A 14,206-nucleotide genomic window follows, 5' to 3' on the forward strand; every position below is an offset into this window, starting at 1 on the left:
GTGAGAGCACTTTCTTTTCTGGTCCAATCTATTTGGTGTTCTTTAAGCTTCTTGTACTTTTATAGGTATGTACTTTTATAGGTATGCACATATAGGTATGTCTTCTTTAGATTAGTAAAATTTTCTTCTATGATTTTTGTTAAAAATATTTTCTGGGGCTTTGAGCTGGGATTCTTCTCTTTCTTCTATCCCTATTATCCTTAGGTTTCATTTTTTATAATGTCCCTGATTTCATGGATGTTTTGTGTCAGAAATATTTTAGATTTAACATTTTCTCTGACCAATGTATCTATTCTAGCATATCTTCTACTCTTGAAATTCTTTTTCATCTTTTGTATTCTGTTGGTGATGCTTGAATCTGTAGTTTATGTTCATTTACCTAGATTTTTCCATTTCCATGATTCCCTCAGTGTGTGTTTTCTTTATTGTTTCTATTTCTGTCTTCTGGTCTTGAACAGTTTTATTTGTTTCCTTCTACTTTTTTGTTTCTTTTTTTCTTGGCTTTCTTTAAGGGATTTGTTTATTTTCTCCAATTTTTGTTTGTCTTTTCCTCAATTTCTTTAAATGATTTATTCATTTCCTCTTTAAGGACCTCTATCATCTTTATAAAGTTGTTTTTAAAGTCCTTACATTGTGCTTCAGCTATGTTGACATATTCAGGTCTTGCTGTAGTAGAATAGCTGGGCTCTGGGGATGATATATTGACCTGGCTGTGGTTGATGGTATTCTTATGCTGGCGTCTAAGCATCTGAGGTGGGATAATTATAGGTCTAGGTGTCGATTTCTGAGTTTTCCTTTGTGGGATGGGTGTTTTTCCCCTTGGTTTCTGTTTCCTCTCTGGTCTTCTTGCTGGAGTAGCCTGCAATTCTGATGGGCTGCTTGTCCTCTGGTCTAGTTAGGTGCCTCAGATGGTGTTCTGGCTATGGAAATGACCTCTAGTGGGGCAGAAGGTTTCCACCTGGGGTTCTGGATATCAGCATGTCCTTTTATTTAAAAAAAAAAAAAAGGCTTCTGCTGTTGTGAGCCAGAGTATTGACAGACTGTGGGCAGGGGGCTAACCTGGAGTTCTGGGTGCTAGCATCTCTTTCATTCTTTTACTGTCATTTAATTGTTAGTTCTAAACATTTTAGGTTTTAGGTTTGTTATGTCTCTTTGACAAAATTCTGAGACCACAGCTCTCTTCTTTCTTTTTGCATGTGTGGAGGGTGCAATTGTGTACCTGAGATAACACCATGTAGCAGGGTTAGTGTTTAATGTTATTGTCTATTTTCATAGACATGAAGAATTTTATTGACCAATATATGCTGTCCTAAGGATGCAAATAAGAAAAAAATAAAAGAAATTAACTATGGCCCGTGCCTCAAAAATAGTGACAGTTCACCGTAGAGGGACATGGGTGAATATTTGTCATCCTAGGGATGTACAACTGAGCTGGTCTTTAAAGGTGTGAGTGAAATTGTTAAGTGTTCATGTAAAAGTTATAAAAGTCCTGAAGTAGTAACATAAGCATAAAAAGAAGAAGAAAACATAAATCAAGATGTAAGGGGAATAAAAGTCCAGACAGAAGAAACCTTAAATACAATGTGTGTAAAGAGAAAGATGGGTTTGAGGAAACATTTGTTGTTTAGTATGCTCAAGAAGCCATACTCTTATGAGGTGAAGAGCAGAAGAGATAATAATTTGAACTATAGGCCCTTGAAGAGATATGTTTAGATCCTAACCTGGAGAACCAGGGAACACGACCTTTGGAGATGAGGTCCTTGCAGATGAAGTTAAGTTTGCTCAGCTAAGGTCATACTGGATTTATTGGTGCCTGAGTACTATGACTGGTGCTCATACACTAGAGGGCAAGAGGATGAAACACACAGTGGTAGAGAGAAGACAGGTTGTCTTAGTCCTCTGTCTTAGTGTCCTATTGATGTGAAGACACACAGTTACCAAGGCAATTCTTATAAAAGAAGCCCTTTATTTGGGGTCTTGCTTAAAGTTTCAGAGGCTTAGTCCATTATCATCATGGCAGGGACCATGGTGGCACACATAGCACTAGAGCAGTAGCTGGGAGCTATGTCCTTGTCTTCAGGCAGAGAGAGAGAGAGAGAGAGAGAGAGAGAGAGAGAGAGAGAGAGAGAGAATCTGGGCCACCCCACCCCCAGTGATATACATCCTCCAACAAGACTACACCTCCTATTCTTCACTCCCTGGTGACTAAGCATCCAAATCTATGAGCCTATGGGGGCCATTTTTATTGATTTCATTAATTTTAATTCCATTTCATTCCATAGGCTTGTGGCCATATCATAATGCAAAATGCATTTAGTCCAACTTCAAAAGTCCTCACAGTCTATCAGTCCCAGTACTCTTTAAAAGTCCAAAGTTCAAAGTCTCTGAGACTCATCTCAATCTCTTAATTGCAATACACCACAAACTCAAAATCAAAAAGTACATCACATACTTCCAACAGTCAACAACACAGAATATAGATTGTCATTCCAACGTGGAGGAAAGGGGACATAGTAAAGAAATATTGAGCCAAAACAAGATCTAAAATCAGCAAGACAAACCGCAAATTCTGTTATCTCCATGGCAGAGCATTCTTCAGGACTCCAACTCCTTTCAGCTTTGTTTACTACAGCCCTCTTCTCTCGCTCGGGCTGGTTCCATACCTGGTCTAAAGCTCTCCTTGGCAGGAATCCCATGACTCTGGCATTGCTAACATCTTGGGGTCTCCAAGGTAATCCAGGCTTCACTTTCACAGCTTCACAGAATGGTCTCTCTGGGCCTCCATGCAGGACACCCCTGATACATGAATGGCCTTGGTGGTTTTTCTTAGCCATGTAGGGACCCTTTCTTGTATCCTTTACTCTAGAGACAGAACCACATGACTGAAGTTTCCAAGTTCTGCTGCTTTTTGAGGCTGGAACATGGTCCCTTCCTTTAATTACATCACTACAAGCTTTCTGTTGTTTATGGTGTCCTTCACTGCTTAAGCTTTTCTTTAATTCCTTTTCAAAACTTGGACTCTTTGCAGTTGGGAGGACTCTTGCCCTGATGTAGTGGGTAGCCATTCCAGCTTTGATCTGGAAGTTCCAACCCCCATTGAGACTTCGGCAACTGTCACGTCTACAAGGCAGGGCCAAGGGAGGCGCCTGGATACCCGAGATCTGGATGGGCCAGGACTCTCTCTGTTCCGGGACCCTGAATGGTGGAGGTGGACCGAGCAGAGGTCCAGAGAACACCGCTGGACTGCGATACACCTTCCCCAGACCCTGCGACCTACCTATCCCTTAATTTGTAAGTTATGCCATTAAATAAATCTCCTTTTAACTACGTGGAGTGGCCTTAATAATTTCACCAATACCCTGAGGTCACCACTCCCTTTATTCCATTTATCATTAGGTTTTTCTTTAAATTTTTTATCTCCTTGAGCACTGAACTTCACCCCACTATATTTCCTGGTGCTACACTCCTCCTCAACCTGTATACATTTTTATTTTTCTCTGTTCAGCTTGATCCTTTTCATTATACATCTGCATAAAAGCGACCACTAATTACCACATAACAGGCAGATTTTCTCAATGAGGGAAAAAAGTAGCCATATTCTTTACCAAAATATCACAAGAACAGTTTCTAGACCATTTAATAATATTCTTTTCTTCTGGAACTTCTTGAGTTGGGTTTTCACAGTTCAGATTGCCCTCAGCACCACTGTCTTCCATGTTCCTACTAGAATGGTTCATTAAACCCTGTAGTGGGTAACTGTTCTAGATTTGACCTGGAAGTACTACCCTTAGTGAGGCTTCCAGTAACTGCCATGCCTACCTATGACCTGCTGTGGCAGGGTCTAGACAGGAGCCCTTAAGACCCAAGATCTGGACGTGCAGGTGCTCTTGGTTCCTGGTGATCCTGGATGCTGGAAGACAGACTCAGTCACAGTTCTCCAGAGAACCCTGCTAGACTGTACCTCACCTCTCCAGGATCCTGTAACCAACCCCTTTACTGGCTGTAAGTTACCCAAAAATAAACCTTTTTAACTATGTGGAGTTGCCTTGATAAATACCCACATTAATACCCTGCTTAAAGCACGCAACCACTTTTCTAGTCCAAAAGTCTTTGGAGTCTACAGTATTCCTCCAATAAACAGCACAATCAGGCTTGTCATAGCAATACCCGGGCCCTGATATGAATGTCTGTCTTAGTCAGTGTTTTATTGCTGAGAAGAGACACCATGACCAGAGCAACTCTTATAAAGAAAGCATTTAACTGGGGCTTCCTTACAGTTTCAGAGGTTTAGTACATTATCATAATGGTTGGGAGCATAATGACATGCAATCAGACATGATACAGGAAAGGAGCCAAGAGTTCTACATCAGGATCTGTAGGCACACTTCTTCCACTAAGGCCACATATACCCCAATAATGGGGTACCTCCTAATCTTTCTCAAAAAGAGGTGCCACTCCCTGGTGACCAAGCATTCAAATCTATGAGCCTATGGAGGCCACTCTCATTCACACCACCACACACAGTGAAGCAGAGGGAGACAGAAATGGGCCTTATGCAGCTTCAATCTTGTATATGCCAAGGATTCCTAGCAGCCAACAAAAGACATGGCATGGGATGTGGAACCTGTCACAAAGAATCCTGAGAGAATCAACCTAGCTGACATCTTGATGGTGAGCTTCAGAATGCCAACAGCAAGAGGATAAATTCATAGTTTTAAGCATCAAGGAGTGTGGCAATTTGTTAAGGTAGACACAGGAGATTTGGGCTAAAGGAAGTGAATAAGCATCATGACATAACACAAGTCTTGACACATAGCAGTTTCAGGTCATGACAGTCTGGAGATTCAACATGTGTAACAGCTTGAACATCTTCTGACATGCTATAAAAATCACTGACATGTTTTGAGGAAGGGATCGGGGATCATTGTGTATCAGAATGATTATTCTGGGTTAGGATGAAAATGAAAGACAAAAAGCCTGACAGAGAAGCTGTCATGGTAGTTCAAGAGAGAGCAGCTAGAATAATATGATTGACATCAGGGCTTGAAAATGGAAAGACCAGAAATAAATAACACAGGCCTGAGCCAGATGGAAGTCCCAGGGCTAAGAGGGAAAGGAGACACAAAATCCCATCCCTAACTCAAAGCTATCTCTAAATGATAGACCCATTGCAAAGTACATATCATTTTTTATCCAACTGACTCTCCCTTGGTACACAAACCATGCTTGAGGGCTGGCTGCACACCAGCAGTAGACGATCAAAACAAAATGACATAAAGGTATCTGTGTCAGGTGGGGCGGGGGAGTTTCTAACAATGCTTTGTCTGAGTATTATCTTTAAACCTTACAGATCTTTTGCTTATATGTTATGGTTTCCAACTTTTTTTATGGGGTGTGTGTGTGTGTGTGTGTGTGTGTGTGTGTGAGAGAGAGAGAGAGAGAGAGAGAGAGAGAGAGAGAGAGAGAGAGAGAGTGAGAGAGAGAGAGAGAGAGTATATTTCAGCATCTGTGTGTGTGTTTCTCATGCTTTCTCTTCGGCTTTGTGTGTGTGTGTGTGTGTGTGTGTGTGTGTGTGTGTGTGTTTTGTCCTATTCTGGTTCGTTTTTATTTTATGATTTTTACTTTTTTAAAAAAAAGCTGTTTGTATCCTAGTGAGAGAAAGAAAGAAATAGTGTTGATTTGGGTGCCTGGGGAAGTGAGGAGGATCTGGGAGGAGCTGGGAGTCTGGGAGGATCTGGGAGGAGCTGGAGGAGCTGGAGGAGCTGGAGGAGCTGGAGGAGCTGAAGGAGCTGGAGGAGCTTGAGCAGCTGGAGGAAGGGAAACTGTAATCATAATGTATTTTGAAAAAAAAAGTCTATTTTCAATTAAAAAGAAAAAGAAATGGAAGGACCGGAAGCAAATAGCACAGCAGACAGGATGTGACATGGCTTCCACATGACAGGAGAGAAGGTGGAAAAGGATGTATTTATTCCATCTATCCTGCTCTACATATTAAAAGTGTTGTTTTATAGGCTAATGTACTCACTGAACAATATAATTTTGACAAAAACAATGAATTTAAATATCACTTAATGGATCATTTGTATATACTGTCATAGAGACACATCTTGACTTGCATAACCAATGTAAAGATTAGAAGAGGACAAAATAAAAGGTCAAGATGAAAAACAAATCAAGAATTGGCCTTAATAATGGAAGGAGAAAAGATGTAAAAGGATTCTAACTACTATTCTCTGGGTGTTGAACAAGAAGGATGCCTGCAAATCTCAGAGAAAATAACAGGAAAAAGTGCACAAAGCAGAGTGTATAGAAATCAACACTCAACACACCAAGGTAAGATGACCTTGCAATAATAAGTGAGTATAGCTGAAAACAGACTTAGAAATGTGGAAGTTCACATACAGAAACTATTCCAAAACAAGAAAGAAAAAGATGAGAGATAGAAATGGATGGGTGGGGGAAAAAAGGGTGAGTGCAGAGATGGACACATTAGGATCAACTCAGAAAATCTAGCCTTCATATGATAACAGTGAAAAGACAAGATCAAAGAAGGAGAGAATGAAGTGATGGATTTTGAGCACGCACGCACACTGGCCTATACCAGAAGCAGCTTCAGAGTGATAGAGCACACATCCTTGCAGAAAGAGCAATTGCTTATAGGAATATAAAGAAGATGATATGGATGAAAAAGAAAAAAAGAAATTAATTCATTTATTTTAAGCCTGATTTTAATCTACTAAATATTCTTTAACAATTCAGACGACAACAAATACCTAAATTTAAAAACAAATGAAAAAGTAATAAATGGCATAAAACTCCTTAACCTTTTTAAGGGAGAAAAGGAATTTGATTAAATTTCTGTTTGTTAATGTCTTATGCAATTACTGAGAAAGGCTTTTACAGTGGATCTGGGTGCTACTGTGAATTCAGGGGTCTTAGAGAGTTCTACGTTCATCTCTACGTAAGATTTGGTGGTCAAGTAAATGCTGAATCTACATATGCATTCTAGAGCTCCCATAAGGTAGATTATTGTTTTCCTCCATGAAGCCATGTTGTTCCACATTTCCTGCAATTATATCTTAATTTAGACAAACACACTGAAGACACATAAGAATAAAAGTGCAGATAATTCACTACCAATACCACAGTAAAAACTAGATGTGTTAATTAAAAGAAATCTTAAATTTCAATGAATAAAATTGAAAAAACAACAAGTTGGCTAGACTCTTCAAAAGAGAAAGAAACACATAGCTAATTTGAAAACACATTGATAATATGAATTCATGCCTTTTGATATCAAATAATTCAATACAGAAAACAGTTCCTAGGTAACTTATATGTCTGAGTAACATATGTCTCTTCCTTTGGAATCGTTCTAGGTCTTAAAATGACATATAATTTCTGTTGGAGGGAAAGCCATTAACAATACAAAAGTATAAAAATAGGCCCTAATGCCATCTTAGTGTGTTGCTTAGTTTTTTAACTTAAGTTCATATTTATTATTGTGTGTATTATTGTGTATTGAATGTGTCAGTGTAGGAATATGAGCTGTGTGTGTAGACATCATAAAACAACTTTTATCAGTTGGTTCTCAACTTTCACCATGGTTCTGGGGATCAAACTCAAGTTGTCAGGCTTGGATGTCCAAAATTGTATGCCCTTTGAACTGTCTCAATGGCCATTGGATTTTATTGTTTCCTTTATTGGTTTTTGTTGTTGCTTTTTACAGAGGTTATAGAACATGAGGTTTCCTAAAGAACTAATATGTGAGCTGTTGGGGAAGTGTCTAACTGTTATGACTTTGTGTAGAATTGCATGGGGAGAGAAGAAGTCTATCAGTATTTGTTTATTGAGACTGACTGAGGAAATGACTGGTAAAATATATGACTTTGGGTAATACACTGAAAGAATGCTGTTAAATACAAATACCAATTATTATAGAATATAGATTCCTATGTAAGTTTAAGACACAGTGGCCTTGTTTATTGGCCCTGTGGACATACTCAACTGATGACTTTTGTGTCACTCTTTAATACTGCTTCATACCTGTTTTTTCTTCTGAATAAATAGCATTTCTTAGATAAATCATGTATATTTGCTGTCACGTGGCATTTAGTTCAGTCTCCTGCATGGTTCCTGGGCTTGAAAATAGAAATAGGCAGACTTCAGAGGAAAAAGTAAGTGAGCTAAATTATACCTAGTTGGTTCTGATAGAGTAGTGTGTACTGTACTCCTCTGAACTGGGCGCAGCTCTGCGGTGCTCAGTAGTTCTTGGCTGCTGAGAACTATGGCTAGAGAAAATATGCAGGGATTTTATACTTTAATGTTCTAAAATAGTAAATTGTGTGGTGTATATTTTTCAAACTGGCAAGTAGCACTTGCTCTTTGTAAAATATAAAGAATCTTAAATTTTTACCAACTGAACTTTTGTTACACATTTACCATTTTATATATGTAATATCTTCTCATGTTGTCTTTCATCAAAAAATATTACTGACTTTTTTCTCACCAATGAACTGCAACAGACAGATTTTCCCTCTTCCCTCAGGGAGGGCTTGATGAGTTCCGGTGTGGAGAATGCTGGGTGTTTGTATTGGAACTCTCACAGAGATGCTTTTAGCTTGAACTATTATTATTTATATAAATTCAGATGATGTACTTTCTCTAAATTACAGAACAGAAAAGAAATGGCAGGGTTATGTGCCTTCCATGCTTCCATGGATTTCCTTGCTCCCAGCACTTGCTGAAAATGATTCATGGGTATTTATATACTAGAAAATCATGGGGAAAACCAATTTGTTTTACTCTGCTTCATTTTATAATTTTTATCTTAAGATATACAAAATTTTCAAGGTGTTATTCATTAATATCAAGTGTTGAAAGACAAGATTGAGTTTTAAAAATGACTGCAGAAATGTAATTTTATTTCAACAGCAAAATTCCGAGAGGAGGGATGGTGGAAAGAGGTCAGGAGAGGGAGAAAGAGCCTTTGGAGGACAGCGCTATTTCGCTGCATTACTTTGGAAGCACTGCCATCTAGTGGGCACATGGTACTAATGTATTACTACGTGGGTCTGGATGTCAGAATTCACTGTAATTGCAAAATGAAAGTCTAATTACATAGACAGAGAAAATAAAGAGAATTTATAGCAATTGAAATTCACTAGGCACTCTCAGACATCTATTCATCTGCCAGTGAAATTCAGAAGAGAAATTGACTTTTTAAGCTCAAAGCACCACTTATTGCAGAATAAGGAAACTGTCAGCAGTTTGCCCTTGGGGAAGGTTAAGCAGGCAGAACCACTCAGAGGAGCAAATGGCTTACAGCAATCTACGTCCACATCCATGTTGAAGAACTTGACCCTGAAATGTTTGGGGTCCTGTATATTTTTCCCCCTTCTTACCAATGTATTTATCTAGAACGTATTTTGAGGCTGATTAAAGCAATGGTGTTGACCTTTCTGGATGTTTCCATCAGCATGTGTTAATATTATATGATAACAGGTTTCATGGTGACATTTGTAAGTGTATGTAATGCACTTTGCTCCTGTTCATACCCCCATGACCTGCTTTTCTATCCCTCCAGTTGACTGATAACTTTTGACAATAGATGATTACTTAACTCATGTTACAGTTCTTTATTAAGGTGTCATGTGAATGAATGCAAGGTTTGACCCTGTGGTTTGCAATGTAGCTTTTATATTGCTATTATTAATTCTGATTACACATATTAATATTTTCCATGAAAAATGCCTTTGTTTTCATAGAAAAATAAACTCATGAGTGCAATATTATATGGAGAATAACACTAGTAATGACTGACTTATTGAAATCATTACTATATCCACTTAATCCAGATTTCTTACTCTTTATTAGGCCACATGGCCAAATATTTTAGTCCTAAAAACAATTCTTTAGTCCAGAAACACTTCTGGCTTTAAAAGTACATTGGTTGCTTGGGTCAAATAAAAGATATAAATTTATTTGAATTTATTGAGCAGTTACAATGTCTATAGCACTGAGGAATAATATACTATAAAGGAGATGGATCAGTCACCAAAATACAAATTAACAATATAATTGGAAGTAATGGGCTTATACACCTGCCTCGATGACATTTCAAATTTACCTAATATTTCTCTCCAGGCTAAACTTCTATACCATCAAGGATTCTAGCTGGAAAATCATAGAACAAATTAAGAAATCTGAGACTTACTTAAAAGGAAACAACTTACAAAGGTTTGGCAGGGCCTGAGAGCTGAGAGGACCAGTTCCTACAGGAAAAGTGGCATCACAGTTCAGCAGCATAAAGTAGGAGAGGAAGTGGTGCCTGTACAGGGAGAGCAGGGAGAGCATAGACAGAGCCTTGGCCAAGTCAGAGATGGTGCACTGGGAAGACACGGGGAAGGTGGGACTGGTCGCAATCTCTGCCTTCCCTCTGAGCCCCAGGCTCTAGGCACCATTGCTAGACACAGGCAGGAACCAGGGACCAGGACTGGGCAAGTACATCTTTGTGCTTAATGTTGTGACAATGCAACTGAGTTAAATGGTGTCCAGAGGGCTGGATAAACATTAATGCTTGTTTGTGAGGATTCTTCTAGAAAAGATTAGCATTTGAATCAATAGATTAAATCAAGAAGAACTACTTGACCAAAGGGGGGGAGGGTATAACCTTATCCCCTGATGGGGGAAAAGCCAAAAAAGGGTCTCTTTTCCCCCTCAATCATCACCATCTTCTCCTAAGTAGTAATGAGCATCTTCTCTTGCCCTGTACTTAGAGTTCTTGGTTCTCAGGCTGGCTCCTAAGGTTCTCCAGTCTTTAGAATTCGACTAAATTACACAGTCAACTATCTTGGATCCCCAGTTTGCAGCCAGAAGATCTGGGTATGTTTCTCACCCTCCAAAATCCTATGAAGCAGTTGCTATAATCAGTCTATCATCTATGGAATCTATTGTTTGTCAGGAGAACCCCGACTAATGCAGTGTGCTAAGGTAATCCATACAGGCTTATCTTCAGGGAAGTGGAGAGAGGTAGAAAGGGAGTTGAGAGGAACTAATGGCGGCACCCTTACCTCAGTAGCAGCTCATGCCTCTGCACAGTGTGGTACTGAAGGCAATTCTTACCAGAGTAGCATCTACTCTCAGGAACTTAATATGGACACTTGAACTCAGCCAGGGTCCAAGTCCTTAGAATGCGGGAATCAGCAGGCACTACAAATCCAGTTTCTCTATTCCCACCCCATCCCAAAGGCTATCTGTTAAAAATTCATGAGTGCACTCCAGTTCACCTCATGGTAATATTCAAATGTCTATTTGTACACATTGCAACATTGTGTTTTTAAATACATGAAAGTCATTTTAGAAAATAGGAAATGTAATCACTATTAATGTTCTTTTCAATTATTAATTAAAAGTAGCAGAGAATTAAAAATAAAATTTATAATCACTATATAATGGTAGAACATAAATTTAAAGAAATCTGTTCCATTTAGAAAAAGAAATATTACAAGATAAACTAATAGCTAATTAAAATTAGTACATATGGAGAAGGAAGAAAGGAATGAATATAGGAATGATACTAGAAGTGAGACTTTTCTGGGTAAATTTTATTTTGTATTTTATCACAAATTTCATTGAAAGTGAGTTTCTAAAAGTTGAAACAAACAAGTATATTTAAGATCTTGGGCAGTCAGGCTGCACCACAGCCAGCAGCTGAACTCAGCAATGTGCTACAGATGGCAGAGCTGCAAAAGTGAAACTCCCCAAGTTCTGGGGAGCCAGAGTGTCAGCATTCAGATGCACCCCTTGAGGACCTGGTCAACACGCAGGCAATACACAGGCCGGCTCAAGATGCTGACAACGTCATGCACTTACTATTGCTAAGTTGTCTCTCTGTTCATGAGCTATGTCCCCTCATAAAAGCCATGGCTGGCTCTCTTCACCTGACCCTATCCCACCACCCTTGGAGGTGCAATCCTGCAGTTTCATTAGGCCCAACTGGGCTTCTGTGACCCCATTCCTTGTCAGAGACCAAACATGGACCATGGAAAAGTACTAGCTAGGCCAGAGAACAAGCCCCTACCCTGAACCAGATGCCCCCAAAGATAAAGAACAGGTCAGGCAGGTCAGGTAGCATAGCAACAGAGCAATGGGCCCTGACCACCTAGCAGCCTCATGACTTGCATGTAGTCCTTTACCTGCACCCCTTCCCTCCTTCATGCCCCCTCTCATGCTATATAAGCCTTGCTGATGAGAATAAAATTTGCAGCTTGATCAGAACACACTGTCTTGCTGTCTTCTCTCACGTCTCCCCCATCCCTCTCATTCTCTCCCACAGGTGGGTCGCTCCCCCCTCCCCCCGTTGACACCCCGCTGGCTGGGGCAATTCCTGACACTTTCCTACTGATGAGATCCCTCTTAGAGCTCAGTTTTCGTCCTTGCCTTCTGGCCTCTACCCTAATACCAGGCCCTGAGTCTCCTCTGGCTTAGCCAGGCTAAGCCTGACCCCCGTTGAGTGTGGTGTCAAGTCTTTGAATGGCTTGTCCTTATTTGTTCCTCCCTTTAGTCCAGAGGAGGCACACAACCTCAGGCTGCAGTGACTCTTTCCTTTTTCCCCTCTCATCAATGGGAACCGTGTCTTCCACACCCTCTCATTCTCCCTTGGAATGCCTCTTACAAAACCTCCAGCTCCTACACCTGGCACCCGACCTCAATGGCCTAAACTTATTCACCTTGTAATCAAATTTGGCCTCACTTAGATATCAATCCAAATGGCCACTTGACGGATCCCTAGATCCCAATATTTTTCGGGTCCTTTATGGCTACTGTGAGTGATCTGGGAAATGGAAAGAGATTCCCCTTTCCCTACGTTATGCCTCTTCTCTTCTCTCTCACTGCCCTTCACTCTGGTCTGCCTGCCTCTCCCAAGTCCCCACTCTGACGAGGTCTTCCACTCCTTCACTTTTTCACTCTCTTGCTCTTTTGCTCTCCACCTCCTGATGAACCTCTTGCACTAACTCTGCTGCATATGGTGTGTTTGTTTAGCGGCATACCTGGACAGGGCCCATCAAAGGTACCCACTTCACGCCACCTCCCCCGCCTGCTCCACCCTGCAGCAGATCTGCTCTCTTCCACCTGTAACAAGCCCTGCTTTCTCTTTCACCAACAGCTTTGCCTGCAGTATTCTTCAGACCAGACAGTTGGGGAACTGAGAAAGAATTCTCTATTTTCTTTGTTCCAAAGACCTGCTTATGTCTGTCCACTCTCTCTCTCTTTAAATGTCCTGTCTGTTTGCTACAATGTGTGAGTCAGAGATGGAGAAGCCAGCTTCGTCTTGCTCAGCACACACTGGTTCTCCCTTTCTTCTTATTTACTCAACACCTGTTTAATGTGTGTGTGTGTGTGTGTGTGTGTGTGTGTGTGTGTGTGTGTGTGTGTAAAGGGTGTTTTGGTGTTTGTAGAGGTTTTATTTTATTGGATCTTTTTATTCTCTTACTAGTATCTTAATGGACAATTTTATTTTAATTTAAGAAAGCCCAATTTCCCTTTGTTTTATTTTGTTTATTGAGTTGTGGGTTTTGCATTGTGTAAAAAAAACAAAAAAGGAACTTCAACATCAATTATTTTCTAGAAATTTCACAGTTTTGTTTTTATATTTAAATATGTAATACGTTTTAAGCTAACTTTCATCAAACATGTAGGCAGTATCTATTCATAATCCCCTGTAGGTACAGTTATTCTAACACCATTTGTTGGCCCTCCCTTGTGTTCATTTGATCTATCTTCCTGTGGCTTGGTGACACTATATTCTTGTGATTAGTTACTGTTATAGCAATTCTGGAAGCTGGGTATCATTGCATTGGCTTTCTAGGTTTTTGCTTCCTACATAAAATTTAGAGTCTGTCTATGTCTTTAACATTTCTTGGTGAGATTTTAATTGATATTGATAGCAAGCTGAATCTACATAAACCAACTTGGAATGAACTAATTATCTGATTGTGGTACTCAATTTCCTCAGAATATTCATTATCATCCTTTTGATTTTGGTGGGATGGGCAGCGATAACCTGCTGTGGTTTTGTTGTTGTTGTTTAAGGGTTTAGGGAGTTGTTTTGTTTTCTTCTTCATTACAGATAAATTTCAGACTAGTCACTTGTTTTCTTTGTTAGAGTGGACAGAAATTTAGAGATTTTATTAATTTTTTTTCA

The sequence above is a fragment of the Peromyscus eremicus genome, chromosome 10 (genome assembly GCF_949786415.1).
Source record: "Peromyscus eremicus chromosome 10, PerEre_H2_v1, whole genome shotgun sequence".
Taxonomy (NCBI): Eukaryota; Metazoa; Chordata; class Mammalia; order Rodentia; family Cricetidae; genus Peromyscus; species Peromyscus eremicus.